At 38.6% G+C, this 12,221-nt stretch overlaps 1 protein-coding gene and 2 long non-coding RNA genes across 8 annotated transcripts in view; all 3 read left to right on the top strand.

Annotated features, from left to right (window-relative positions):
• The window catches only part of kcnh2b (potassium voltage-gated channel, subfamily H (eag-related), member 2b), a 415,530-nt gene that overhangs the window by 339,391 nt on the left and 63,918 nt on the right, over positions 1 to 12,221 (top strand). The window lies entirely within an intron of this gene.
• The window catches only part of LOC122866586, a 39,853-nt gene that overhangs the window by 13,882 nt on the left and 13,750 nt on the right, over positions 1 to 12,221 (top strand). The window lies entirely within an intron of this gene.
• LOC122866584 lies at positions 4,686 to 12,202 on the top strand. 2 transcript variants are annotated; one of them, XR_006375755.1, is made up of 4 exons: positions 4,686 to 8,064; positions 8,755 to 8,795; positions 11,376 to 11,395; positions 11,529 to 12,202. It is a non-coding gene; the product is annotated as an uncharacterized LOC122866584 (long non-coding RNA). The 2 variants fall into 2 exon arrangements; XR_006375754.1 differs by lacking the exons at positions 4,686 to 8,064; positions 8,755 to 8,795 and having other exon boundaries at positions 8,804 to 11,395.

The raw sequence follows: 12,221 nt of genomic DNA, 5'->3' as shown, positions 1-12,221 counted from the left end.
ATAAAATATTGACCAGTTCAGAATCAGAATCAGAAATACTTTATTGATCCCTGAGGGGAAACTCTTTTGTTACAGCAGCTCTCTATCACGTCAGTGCACACAGGAATAGAAGTACTAAGCAAAAAATATAATACACTATAATACAGGTAAGAAAATATATTAAGTACCAAGTGGATTTAAGTATAAAATTAAAATAAGTGTGGGTACAAAGTGGGTTTACCGGTTGATGATGATAATAATACGGTTTAAAGTAATAGTGCATGAACTGTCAAGATAACTGTAGCTATTAAGATTATAATGAGACGGAGGATATTGCACAGCAGTAATAGAGGTATGGATAAATATCAATATCAATAAATAGGGAATTTTAAACTGAAAAGAGTATATTGCACAGAAGTAATAACACAGAATATTGCACAATTATTATTAAGTATTGCAGAGATGTAATGATCAATGTCCAGTTTATGCGTCCTTAACGTTAGCATACAGCAGGTCCAGTGTCCTCTCCTCTCTAGTAGGACAACTCACATACTGGGTGAAATTAGTTAAATTCAATTCAGTTCAGTTAAATTTTATTTATATAGCGCCAATTCATAACAGAAGTTATCTCATTGCGCTTTTCCTATAGAGCAGGTCTAGACCGTACTCTATAATATTAATTACAGAGACCCAACAAATCCCACCATGAGCAAGCATTTGGCGACAGTGGCAAGGGAAAAACTTCCTTTAAGAGGGCAGAAACCTTGGACAGAACCAGACTCAATGGTGGAAGGCCACCCCCGCCGCTGCCGTGTTTTGAGAGGGGGGGGGTTGATGTTGTTGAAACACTGACATGGTTGACGTCACCCAAGATTAATATGAGTGCACTCGGGTGTTGAGTCTCACAGCTAACAGTTCAATGTCCGGGCTGCAGATACTCTGCTTGATGTTAACCAAGGTTACACCATCTGTTGTTGACCTGAACAGCAAGCCTGCCGCCTTTCCGCTTACTGCTCCCGGTGGGATCCCTGTCGGCCTGAACAGTCTGGAAGCCGTCGATGGAAATGTTATGATCCGGGATATCCTGGTGTAGCCATGTCTCTGAGAAGCACATCAAACTACACTCACGAAACGCCGTCTGACTCCGTGCTAACGCTGTTAGCTCGTCCATTTTCTTGTTCTTAAGTCTCTTTTGTCTGCACCCCTCTCTCTTCCCTCGCCGCTTTGTTCCACCTCTGCATCCTCGGTGTGTCCTCCTCCAGATCTCAGTTGTCCCTAGCGCCATGCCGCTCGGCTTCAGTACGATCAGCCGTTCCCTGGTGTAAACAATGCGGCCATACAGCTGATCTGCAGCGGTGCCCTGACCGAGTAGAAGGAGAAGAAGTTTCACGGCGAAAAAAAGTACTAAAACACTTTCTACGCTCATTTTCGTAAAGAGCGTAGTTTAAATTATACTTACACACAAGTTACTCAAGTTTGGAAGAAAAAGGAAAGCTAAAAGTTGGAAAAAGTAAGACGACGAGACGGAGCTACGGCAACAGGCAGCATGCACGTTGGCGCATGCGCTCATTGTGAAATATTGACCGTGCTTGCTGAGGCTTTCCAAGCATCACAACTGGGGAAAATGAAAGTTTGCACTGTGTCTCCTGCCCACAGTTAACAATGTTTTCTTTCAACTATGATCACTATCGATTCCAATCTGACTACAGTGTCACGTTGCCCATCCTCCACGGGCCTTTCCAGTTTTGTTATTGTTATTTTTCTTTCACCACTTTCTTTTTATTCAGTCTTTTTCTCACTTTCTATATTCATTCCCATCGGCTCTGTTTCTCCATCCTTCTCTGTCTTGCCCACTAGCTCTCTCTTCCACACTCTTTCTCTTTTTTGCTCTTTGTTTTTTCTCTCTCTTTCTCTCTCTCTCTTCATCTCCCATTGCCTCCATCTCTAATCTATATTATGTAAAAGTGGTGGTGTAACTTCATGCTTTGCCCTGAGGCAGTGCGCTACATACACACACATAGACACACACACACACAAAGCAGAGGAAGTGTGTGTGAGGTTCTGTCACTTCTGCACTGCATGGCTCACTGGCCTTGATTATGTACTCTCTCTATATAACTACACACACACACTTAAATGTACATACACAAATGTACACTTGCACATTCAAGAATACACTGTACTTATAGTTCATGCATACATACAGTAGTATTAGTGACTTTGATGACACATCTGCACCTGTACACACATACACACACTAATTCTTTCTCTTTCTCTCACATAGACATTGCACACATTCCAACACTCAGTACCTGCACCCATTAACAGCAATACACAACGTTATTTGAAAATATATATACATTTCTACAGACCTCAAAGATAGATTTTCATTAACACTTTTAACAAGTTTTTTTAATTGTATTGTAAAAAGATAAACATGATATTTACCTCCCATATCCACATTACAATGAAATTTAGTTTTTGCATAAATTACAAATTTATCACTAAAAAGGGAATGAAGACAAAAGATTGTGAAGAGTTAAAAGAGGGTTGTGTTGAATCTTTGGGTTATGGGCAGTGCAAGCAACCATTTTACATTACAGGGAGTTGTTTGAGCTATTTGCCATATGGAGCTTTTCAAAGAGTACGCTACCAATTTAGTATTGCACCCCTATAACATAAGGATGGACATTTTTTTTTTAAAAGGATCAAAATCGATGCAGCAGAACCAGAGACATTGTCTTTTTTATTCCACACATTCCCCATCCTTGTCAAAACCTGCTGCCTACATTACCCACAATGCAACTCGACCTCTGACAGTTGGGTCAGGAATTTGGTGTGTTATGCTAGTAGCGGCTAATGTAGCCTAGAGCCTCAAGCAGAGATGAGGAGAGAGCTACAGAGCTCACTTCTTTCTAACTCCACACCCCCAGATTTTTTCCTGTTTCAAACTTGTAGTATTCAGACCCAGTTAGTCAAGCTCATGTAGTGGCACTGTCTCCAGATGGCAAACAAAAATGAGAGACCAGAACTGGATGATCCACGCATGACATTTAGATCCACTATATGGGAGCATTACGGTTTTTGCGTGTTAGTTACAGCAAAAAAAAAAAAAAAAAAAAATATATATATATATATATATATATATATATATATATATATATATATATATATATATATATATGTGTGTGTTGACATTGTACTGTCTAAAGGCAAAGAGGTAGAATATTTATTTTGAAAACTACAGTGCAAACATATTGGTAAATGGACTGTACTTATAGTTTCTAGTCTTTTCCGACTACTCAAAGTGCTTCAACTATGTATCACATTCACCCACTGATGGCAGGTGCCCACAGGATCAATTTGGGTTTCAGTGTCTTCCCCAAGGACACTTCGACATGTGGGCTCGGGGAAGCCGGGATCAAACCACCAGCCTTGCAATTGGTTGACGACCCACTCCACTACTAAGCTACAGTCACCCCTTGATAGAGCACACTAGCCAATGAGAAGCAAGGAGGCAAGGCACTGAAGGCCCACCCACCACTGAAAACAAACATTGAGTGGTACATTTGTTTTGTCAGTAAGAACAGAACAAGAAATCGAGCTGAATTTGTGCTTTTTGTTGTGTTTCTGGTTTCTGCCCATACAATTCAAACATACCTTGGGCTTTGATCACAGGTTTCACTCTCTCCACTGATATCTCAGAACCATGAATTGTGTGTACTGTGACACCTCTAGTGCTCTCTCAGTAGTTTTGTCATTAACAAACAAAAACAATTCAACTCAATTCAATTTTATTTATATAGCACCAATTCATAACAGAAGATATCTCATTGCACTTTTCCTATAGAGCAGGTCAAGACCATACTCTTTAAAATATTATTTACAGAAACCCAACAAATCCCACCATGAGCAAGCACTTGGCGACAGTGGCAAGGAAAAACTTCCTTTAAGAGGCAGAAACCTCGGACAGAACCAGACCCAGAGTGGGTGGCAATCTGCTGCTGCCGGTTGGGTGCTTAGAGTCCTCATCTTCAGTCAAGGATTTTAAATTCTAAGCTGGTTTTACAGGGAGCCAGTTCAGAGAAGCTAATATTGGAGAAATATGATCTCTTTTCCTAGTTCTTGTCAGTACACGTCCCGCAGCATTCAGGATCAACTGGAGAGTCTTCAGGGACTTATTCGGGCAGCCGGATAATAAGGAATTGCAATAGTCCAACCTAGAAGTAACAAATGCGTGGACTAGTTTTTCGGCATCATTTTGAGACAGGATGTGCCTGATTTTTGCAATGTCACGTAGGTGAAAGAAGGCAGTCCTTGAAGTTTGTTTCATGTGGTAGTTAAAGGATAAATCCTGATCAAAGATAACTCTGAGGTTCCTTACGGTGGTGCTGGAGGCCAGGGCAATGCCATCTAGAGTAATTATATCTTTAGATAATGTGTCTCTGAGGTGTTAACTTCAGTTTTGTCAAAGTTTAACATCAGAAAATTGTAGGTCATCCAGGTATTTATATCCTTAAGGTATGCTTGAAGTTTAGCTAACTGATTAGTTTAATCTGGCTTGACATAATTGGGTATCATACGCATAACAATGAAAGTTTATGGCGTGTTTCCTAATATTATTGCCTAAAGGAAGCATATATAAGGTGACTAGAATCGGTCCAAGCACAGAACCTTGTGGAACTCCGTGACTAACTTGCATGGAGGATTCACCGTTAACATGTACAAACTGAGACACACTCCTTCTCATACTGTACATACTGTAAACATACTGAGCCAAAGTGTGTATCACATACAGTACACATAAGGTGCACTCAAGTCTGTCTAATGAGCAGTCACTTTTATTTTCCAGCAAACTGAGACGCTGATAGGAGGTTAGTAGTAGTAGACTCCTCTATTGATGCCTCAAGGCTTTGGCAGAAGGGATTGGTATGCATGTATGTGTTGAGTCGGTAATCACTGATCTCCTGTTGAAAAAATTCAACATCCAGTTTACCATGCAGGATTTGAGTGAAAAGTTTCTGTTAGTGTTGCTTGATGTCCATGTTTATGAAAGCGTGAGCATGTGTCTGCATATGTGTATGAGGTTTCACACATTCAGGGATGTGGGTTCATTTTCTAGACATAAATAATAGAAATGTACATTGTGCTTCAAATTTCAAAATAACTAACACTTTTTAACTAGACCAACTCTCCTGTGGCTGATACAACGCCACAGGAAGTAAAGAGGGCTTTTCATATGACACACACTCCCATAATGCTTTGAGCTGTTGGAACACAGTTGTTTGAAAATTTCCTCAGTCCAACTCCTTTACTCTAAATTGGAACAAAGAGCCAATTGAAAAGATGGTAATAATGTCTGGCTAAAAATATCACTATAACTGAGCTCAGAGGGGCAATTTTTATTCTGTCTTCAGTCTCTGTATCCATTTCTCTCCATGCTTGGACTGTAATTGTTTTTTATTTTCAAGTTTACACCCATCTACACAAGCATCCCTGCCAAATGAATCTCACACAATGTGAGAAATGGAAGCCTCCCAAAACCATCAACACCCCTACTAAGCAGATGGATGTTGCATGCTGCCTGACTGCCTTCAGCTGCCATTAACTTCACACCATGTCATTTTTTTTGTCCGCTCCCCTCTGAGACCCGCAAAGTTTTCAACATGGAGGGTGTCAATTTTGATAAAAGCCACAGTGTAACTACAGAGAGCTGAAGGTGTTGTTGGGTCGTCTAGACATTTTCTAAATTCTGTCTGGTACCTTTTTTGATCAGACACATCTGACTTGCAACAATTAGTAGTGTTATACTGTAGTTACAAGTTGCCTGTAAAATTTCTGGATGTCCATCAACTGTGATGATGTACATTATCTCTGCTTTTTGGCACATTTCACAAAGTGACACCTCTACTTTTGTTGCAAATTCTCTCTCAAGAAATAAGAAACAGTTTCATAATAAAATAATAATAAATAAATAATAAAAAATAAGATACAGTAAGTGCGTTGTTCAGGTGCACTTTTTCTTTCCAGCTTCACTTAGCTTTTGATTTTGCAATTTTGTGTTCTAAACTTTCTGTGTATACCTCTGGAGTTGTGTGTGCCTGTGTCTCAGTCTTCTTCACAAAGAGAAGATTTGATTGAAGATTAATGATGGAAGTGGCTTTGGCTATGGCTTGCCCTTCATAGGACTGCAGCTGTACTGAACACCTCCCGTGTGTGTGTGAGTGTGTGTGTGTGTGTGTGTGGATGTGTGGTATTTAAACTTTGTTGCCTGTAAAAAGGTGAGTCATCACCTTCAGAGTCTTCAACTTCAGACTCAATACCATGACCTTGTCCTTCTTTGTGCTGCTTTGTAATTGTGACACTTATTCCCTTAGACAAATTCTTTAATTTATCTTCTTATCAGCTCTACTGAGAAAAGTTTTTTAGGAAGAAATCTCGTCAGATGATGTGTAAGATGCAAAACACTTGACCATCTATGGTTGTCATTTCCTTTTTAATCTCTATATATTGTGTATCTTTTTATCTCTCCATCTTTCTTTAAATCTTCAATCCAAACTTTTATCTTTGGTGCCCACAGTGTTGTCTAATATTAAGGATTTCTGTGTTTGGAAACAAATGTACCCTCTTGTCTTGACATTTTGGGTTTAAATTTGATTTATATCTTGTAGCAAGTCATCTCCTCTTGCCCTCTTATCTGCTAAAGCATACAGTGTCATATAAAGTAGAACTGACACTACAGAAGTAGTAGTAGTACAGAAGTTTTGTCTGCATGTAGCCTGTACTGCATCAGCCAACTTTGGTGGCCACTTCAAATGGCCACTAAAATACATGTTTTCAATAGTTTTAAGCCAAGCAGTGAAACGAGAAAATTCAACACACTCAAACTGAGCTAAACCCAGTGTGTTAAATGCAGTCCAGGTGAATCCCTTCAGTTTCAGGGATAAATGTCAAACTCCAGCAAAGATGATGTGCAGAATTCTCTGATGACGCTGATTTCTGATGGACCGGGGATTCCATTCTGACATCAGGAAGAAACAGCTTGTTGTGGGTGAAGTGAGAAAAACATATCGTCTTCATAACACAGGCGGTCAGCTCTGTAAACTGCCCCCCCAGTTGCACCAAGTTTTCTCCCTCCAGTGCTGTCCTCAAATACAACTCTACCCTATCTGCACTTAAATGTGTCTTGACATCTGCACTTTTAACAGTCCTTGTGGCAGTGTTTTTTAGTTTCACACAGATGGGTAAAAATAACCCGCAAGATACTCCAGAAGGGGACACACAGCTGAGAGGGGTACTTGACTGAACTGTAGGGGTGTGTGGGTGTGTTTGCACGTGTGTGTTTGCAAGTAGTGTTTGTGTCTGCTCACACTTGTAAACATGTGTTAATGTATGCATGTCTGGATACAGATTTGTTAGTGATACTTGAGATAAAGCTAGATATTTGTGGGATATCTTGCCCTTAATAAAGTAAACGATAACCCTTTTCTGTATTTAATCTATCCACTTTTTAAACTTGATATTTATGTGTAAATGTAGCAACTGTCCACAGTGGGCTATTGTAGGTGATCCTTTGATCAGAAATCAGCAAAGCACAGGGCCTGAAGCAATAGAAGGTTTTGGCAACACAAAGTCAGAAACCCAAGTTGACACTTGAACAAAACTAAACCATAAAAACCATGCAACTACTCAATGATCAAAGACAGGCGGGGACAGAAATAAAAATGGTCACGGTTTCTAGCAGTGTGAAATAAAATGTTTTAGTTGATGCATACAGTATAAAACTTATTTCGCTTTGTTCCAGTCACATTTTTCATCTTGATAACTGTGATAAACACAATGTATGTTGTATGTCCTTTCTAACCTCCTCAGTCTTTTGCATGTATTATAGTTAAGACTGTATCTGTTCAACTAAAAATATGCAACAATGTTCCTCATACAATGGTTCGTATGATATGTTACCAAAAGTAATGCACTAAAATTCGTGCATAATGCTACATACCCAGCAACACAAGTGACCAGTGCACTTGCGCAAGATCCTGCAGTGCAAAACCGAGTATGGCCGTCAGCTGGTGGTATTTAAAGGTAAGACGATTTAAACAAGCTAATTTAAACAGTGATAATTTAGTAATTAAGCAAAAACAATGCAGAAAAATAGTTTTAAGGTGATGTGACATGATTGTTGACATGAGATAACCGTTTTGCACTCCATTTTGCTAGATATTACATGCTTTGCTGATCTTTTGCAGTAACGTTACTAGCTTGAAGTTACTGCAAAAAGGTTAGTTTGTATTGTAGCTAAGCGGTTAGTATGACTAATTAGCATGTTTTTATGTGTCTGCTTTGAGGATTTCAGTGATGTTAGGTTGATGTTATTACACAAATATTAGCTTTTGTTGTGGCTTATTGGTAAACTAAGTAATCACATCTAATGTTAGTTAAGTAATAAAATGATTAATTGCACCCTGGGTTTCCCCTTAAATTTCCCATTAGCTTCAAATTTGAACAAAGCATGGCTGCATTTGATCCCGCATGAGGAACCTTAGGTTGCAAGTTTAATCGGGCTGTTCCTTTACTAAGACACTTGTCACCTGTGGTGTTATCAGGGCTGTGGTGGCTCTGTTGTATTTTTGTAAGTAAGCAATGACGTAGGCTAACATGAACATTCATTGTTGTCTTCAACCTTGAACTTGAAAAATAAAACCCAAAAGCACAGGTCTGCCTGCCTGCCTGCATAATATCTCTTTACATGATGTATGTCGTCTTCCTTTACAGCTCCAATTCCCAGTTGTGTCCCTGTCAGTTCCAGGGCTGTGGTAAGTTTGTTTTATTACTTACCATGCACTATGTCTATGTTGAACAATTCAAAATTAGGTTTGAGCCAAGCTGCATAGAGTGGGCCCTTCCTCAAATATGTCTTGTGCAGGTTTCTCTTGTTATGTTTGTTATGATTCAGGTTGAAGGTGGCTCAGAGAGGTAAGCGTTACAGTTGCTGATCTATAAGCATTAGGCTAGTGTGTATGAGAAATATGGTATGGAATGCAAAATACACACTTACCCTCAACACTGTCTTTTTTACTACTGATTTATTGCTGACTAGCTTTTTCTTTGTTTATTGTTACTTAACAAGAGAGAACAGAGATGCAGAAGCAGAGGGAAACTTTGAAATCCTTTTTTAAGGAGGAAATGACACATGTTGGTTCACCATTACTGTGGCTTAGTGGTAGAGCAGGTCGTCCACCAATCGGTGGTTTGATCCCAGCTTCCCCCAGCCTACATGTCAAAGTGTCCTTGGGCAAGACGCTGAACCCCAAATTGCTGTAAATGATTAGTTTCTTTCAACTGATGAGCAGTTGTGAATAGGGTGATATGTAGTTAGAAAGACTAGAAAGGTGCTATATAAGTTCAGTCCATTTACCATTAATATCAAGAACTGGTCAGCTACTGGTTTGGAAACCTGTGTTTCTTCTGAGCCCTCAATGCTGAAACTTTACACACAAGAGGGACATTTGTAGGGACAAATTTAGAGACAATATTTAATAAATACTTTTAATTGTTAGACTAAAAGGTTTGTTGTTGTTGTACACAGTGGCCCTGTTTACACTAGGGGTTCACAAGGATAGTATTTGGCAAGTACTTCACACACTGATGTTGCATTTATCAATGTAAGACTGCAGGCAAAATTAACGATATAAAGGGCAGGTGGTCCTCATATGGGGAAGACAAGAAGCAGAAATACTATAGGAGGCAGCAGTACTTAGGACACAAGGGCAGGCAGATGAGGGAGCTCAAAAGTAAAAAGCATCAGAAGCAGCTGAAGTTAGAGGTTTGGAAAGAATCTTCATTAGTGGTATTATTGTAAACGTAAGAATGATTGACAGAAGTTGTGATGTGAACAGAATATTGTGACAGACAAGTGGAGTGTTTTTATTTAGATTATTATCATCATTTCAAATGAATTCACAGACTCAATGGTGGGCAGCCATCCGCCGCTGCCAGTTTTGAGAGAGAAAGAGAGAGAGAGAGTAAGGTTTTGTATGTAATGAGCAATTATTAAAAATGAGAAGGCAAGCATAAGAGGTGCTTATGTATATAATGAGCAATTATTAAAAATGAGAAGGCAAGCATGAGAGGTGCTTAATTGCAACAACATCTACCCTACATGAAAGAATATGCTCAGTAAGACCACATGCAGTCAGTAAAAAAAAAGTAGTTGGGGCAAATGTTTACAAGACTAATATTCTCACACTAAAGACATTGTCAAAGGCTTATACACCCCCTCTCAAACTAAATTCCTACTGGTTGGGCTAGTCTATTCAGATCAAGGTGGTCAGTTGATTAGTAGTCAGCATTAGTAGTCAGATAGTAGTCAGTCAAGTACAATTATTAGTGGAATATTAGAATCCACTTAAACACAACTAATGCATAGTTAATGTAATCGACACTTATTTCTCACAATATTTTCACCAGTGACAACACTGTTTTCACAGAGATTGCCTAGCCCTGTTATTAGTTGTTTCTTCAGTGTATGTTGAATTTTTAAATGTGGGTTTTGTCTATTTTGTGTACAATTCATTAATTACTATTTTTGTGGTCGTCTTGTTTACCTAAATATTGTGAAAGTGTTCAAACTTGAGGCTTTGGGTGTGGAAACGGCCATTTTGTCATCTGACCGCCAGAAGTCCAACTTAGAGGTGTATGTATTGAGCAGCAAAGGAACCACTGACTTCTTGACTCAACACACAGTGAACAACTTTGCACTGCATTTCAAAGTTGATATTGGTTATATGAAAATCAACACAATAGTGCAAAGATACATAATACAGTTTTATGAAATTAATAGTTGTTGTCTGTTGTTACATTTGCAGCCAGCTCCTCAGCATATTAAGTTGATGTACTGTTTAAAAAAAGTGTAGGATCTGTTTAACCAAATATAAGCATATTTATAGTATTTCAGTAAGCTGAGACTTGTATCTTGATAACCTAATAAGTCTCCATGAATCAGTGGCATTATTATCAAATTAATCAATTATTTATCTAATATGCCCATCAACCATAAGATTATGACACCTTAACAAAATGACTTGTGCCAAAGATCAGTCTTGAGAGTCTCAAATTTATTGAGAGCTAAATGAATATCAGAAATCAAAATGGCTGACCTTAACCCATATTAAGTCAATAATGTAATATTAGTATTAAGGATAACACTCATGATGTATATAAAAACTATGTATTATGCAACTTGTGTGTCTCAGTTAATTATTTTTCATGTAGTCACTAGAAGGGATATGACATTTAAACAAATACACCCAGTGTTACGTTTACATACAATAAACATTTTTACCAAAAACAATGTCAGGAACCCTTCTTTGACCTGCATGTATCTTCTGATACAGGGTCTGCAAGATCTGAGATGGTGGGTGTCAGTTCTGGTGAATTGACATGCAATACCCCAATTTTCATTTGGCAACAGTTGTGCCTTTGAGACATTGCTTTGAATATGTTGATGATTTCACTTAACTGGCTTCACCTCCTTTGTCCTTTGGTAGGACTCAAGGCAATTTGTACTGTGTCTGCCGCATCCATTTTGATGACAAGAAGAAGAACTCTACAAAGAAGTGGCTTTCATGATGCCAATCATGATCACTGCATGTGGTTTAAAAGCAACATGTGCCTTCACTGCCAGTGTCACAACACCCTGAAACATGCCTCAATGTTAGGAAACATGTAGCATTTACTGCATTGCAGGATTTATATTTTGTGGTGATTTTACTGTCAACATTAAGAAGAAAACGTTCAGTTCACCCTAATTAAGAAGTCTGTCTGATTTACCATGAATTGGGAGTTATTCAAGTTTATGTAACCATGGAGCAGTGTTAAATTTCTTTTTCAGAAATAAGACAGGCCACTTGATTAAGATAGACTGAGATATCACCACATGGGGCATCTGTTTTTGCCTACAGAGAGATTAAGCGTTGTCACAACTACAATCTTTTGCAAAGGTTTGACTGAGTTTGCTAAGCAATGACTGAGACATAATTGGCATGTTAAATTTTGATTTGCTTGAAGATAAGGAGTTAAGTTATCACAATTTCCTATTCAGTAGGAAAGGCACGCTCTGCTTATCTTACGATATGATCTATGATATAACATAGGCAGTATGAGGCTCATGATTCCAAAACAAACATGATGCAATGTAATAAATAAAACTTCAATGAAAACAAAGTCTAACTGTGCAGAAT

This window comes from Siniperca chuatsi, linkage group LG19 (assembly GCF_020085105.1).
Source record: "Siniperca chuatsi isolate FFG_IHB_CAS linkage group LG19, ASM2008510v1, whole genome shotgun sequence".
NCBI lineage: Eukaryota > Metazoa > Chordata > Actinopteri > Centrarchiformes > Sinipercidae > Siniperca > Siniperca chuatsi.
The sequence above is the reverse complement of the archived record's forward strand: the minus strand, read 5'-3'. Positions and strand labels throughout refer to the sequence as shown.